The sequence below is a fragment of the Electrophorus electricus genome, chromosome 18 (assembly GCF_013358815.1).
Source record: "Electrophorus electricus isolate fEleEle1 chromosome 18, fEleEle1.pri, whole genome shotgun sequence".
In the NCBI taxonomy this organism is placed as follows: Eukaryota; Metazoa; Chordata; class Actinopteri; order Gymnotiformes; family Gymnotidae; genus Electrophorus; species Electrophorus electricus.
The window spans coordinates 6,409,760-6,412,826 of record NC_049552.1 but is presented as its reverse complement, the minus strand read 5'-3'; positions in this window follow the sequence as shown (position 1 = coordinate 6,412,826).

Sequence of the window (3,067 nt, the reverse complement as noted above, 5' to 3'; positions counted from 1 at the left end):
TTAGACTTGACGTGGGGTTCAAAAGAGAGAGAGGACTGAATGATGATAAAGCAAATAAAGCAACAAAACCTAATGTCACATTTTATTGTATGTGACTGTTTTATCAATATTTAAGTTGTATTATAATCAGGTATACTCATATAAGAATTGTAGTATCTATGAACATTTAATAGTTGTGTGAACACTTGACATTTAAATACTTTTAAATGTTCCAAATTGATTTTTTAATTTTTTTTTTAGAGTTTCATAATGTAAAGGAAATACTATATGCTTCAGTGATTCATATACAGTCAGCAGTGTCGTGGGAAAATGCTTGTGTAAGCAAAGAACGTTAAGGGAGTGTGACAATAGATCAGATAAGCAGGAAATATCTCTCTTGTTTTATTGCCTGCAAAGAAGAAACGACACCCAAGCAGACTGTTACCAGCTGGCCTGAAGAGATAAGCAATGCTTAAAGCTGATTGGTGTATGAGCCATAGCAACAAGAGGCAGGAAGTCCGTGATTGGTCAAAGCATACAGTTAGAATTGTATATTAAGCAACGCTCTGTATGACTCGGGGCTTCTCTTGGTAGTGAGCACCACACTCTGTGGAATCTTTCTTTTCTATTAAAACCTTTTTACTTATTATCCACATCTGACTCCCCGTTTCATTGAATTTCCACCACACATAACCAGAAGGAAAGAGTCCTGCCACTGCTGAACCAATGTAGGTCATGTTATAAAAATGATCTTTGACCAAGTTAACAAAGATATCCTTGCAGCGGCAGGCATAATATTTAACCTTGCAGGCATAACAGCCATAAATATGCATCTTGGCTCTTCCCCTAGTGTGCATCTCTCTCTCTCTCTCTTTTTTTTCTTGTTTTGTAACAGTGGCTGTTGCAGTATCACTTCAAAAGAAACATGTTCTCCTTCCCAAAGCTTACATATGACTCTGCTAGCTCTGGCTATACCTCCTATGTGCTGTATAGTCCTATATAAATTAGTAATGTAGGTCTTAGCTGTGGACTCAGTTGCACTGTTGAGGATTCATCACCAACAAGTCTCTCATAGCTTTTAGATCCTTACAATGTCTGCAGAGCTATTCAGCATAAGTCTACGATCATTGAATATCTGCAGGCCTCTTCAGTACAACTCTACCCTCACTAAATGTCTGTGCTGGCACACAAATGACCTGCTGCTGGATGACCAAATCTGCAGTTACCCTGCAGTGCCTATAGCTGTCTTTCCACTTGGCTGTCAGACTTTCATCAAATTTCTCTTAAAATAATTCATGAGGATGAGCATTCATTCAGTTTCAAAATGCAACTTCAAAAAGTTATTTAAAAAACAAAAAAAAACAAATTGGCTGGGCCAAATATGCCTTTAAATCTGCCAGTTTATATCTGGCATTAACTTGCATCACCAAAAAATGTATGTTTATGAAAGTGTAAACGGTTTTGATGATTCAGCTGACCTGCAATGTCCTTATTCTTATTGAAAATTGTATGTTTGTTTTATAGCATAAAATTCAAAAGGAAGATGGAATCCAACACCATGTAGCTTACATATAGCATTATATTGAGGTTATTTCTGCAGTATGGCTTGTGGAAAATTGGGGTTCTGTACGCTTTCTGGGACATACAATGGCTAGCTATGCCTTGAACTATCAATATGACTTTAAAAACCAAGGTGACCCAACTAATTGGCCTTGTAAATGCGTGAACTGAAAAAGACTGGGTGCCTCATTTCTAATTGTTTTTGTAAGTCTATAAGTATAAACTGCACTTTGAAATACTTTTGAAACATCAAGACATTACATACCACCTCAGAAAACACACTGGATAGAAGTGTGTGGAAGAAAAAAACTTCATAAATGCTGTTACAAGCAAAATTAACGGTAAACATGAACAAAAACTAAATAAATGTAAAGAAATAAGGGGGAAAAGGGAGTGAAAGGCTTGGACAACCTGAGGAAGAAATGGCAAGGAGGAATAAGCCACACGCACACATGAATGTACAATTTCAACTGTTTTAATTCATTTTCACTGGAGCCACCAGACAGCTATAAACGTCTTGGTGGTGCTACGAGCCAGCTTCACTGATAGCTGCTGAAAGCCCAAGCAGTGACAAGAAAAATGACCCCAGCATCCTCCTACCTAACAAATTCCCTAAAGACAAAAAGAAGATTAAGAATCCCAACCACTCTGAACTCGAAAGGGAAATACAATGTCTGGGACACACCCCCTTTCCTAGTGTGATTAAAAACATGCTGTATGTAGTGCGATTCCAGTAGCATAGTAAAATACTCAAAATATTTCACATATCACATATTGATTGTATCAATGAGTGAAAGAGCATGTGTGCGGCTGCTGCACGGCAACTACATTCACAGCCACATTTATCCTCCAAGCTTCGCCTCTGGTCTCAATTGTCTGCTGAATGCTGACACAAATGGAGCTTCAGCAACTCTTAATCAGTGAGATGAAGATGAACAATAAACAAGGGAACTCCATTTTCCATAACAAACCCAGAGTGGGTGGGGGGTTAAAAACAGGTTTATTAGGTTATCATTTACAAAAAGGAATACATACAATATCACAGATGTGTGTCAGAAGTCTGTTTTCTTGGATGTGTAAATTTGATACTTGGATGTAAATTCAATAATGTTGCAGTTATTCTTCAGTTTAATGTGGAGTGATTGTGAGGCAGATGCACATGCTGACAAGAGCGAGATTTATTAAAGGCAAATCCATATTCAGAGTTGTAAGAACGAGCCAGGGTCAGTGAGCCAACACGTGCCAACATAGTGTCTGGGAATACATATAACAAACAAACAAACAAACAAACAAACAAAAGCACAATGAAAACCAGTAACAATACTTTAACAATAACCAGCAAACACACAGGAAACAAGGCAGGGTTTAAATACATGAACTAATAAGTGAAACCATAGAGACAGGGATGGTAGGAGGGGCTTACCGTAACATTCAGTTTAAACTTCCTTATAGCAAATGTCAGCTACAAAATAAAGATATATTGAAATGAGAAGATTACTTTTGTTATACTTCAAGGGTGTTTCCTGCT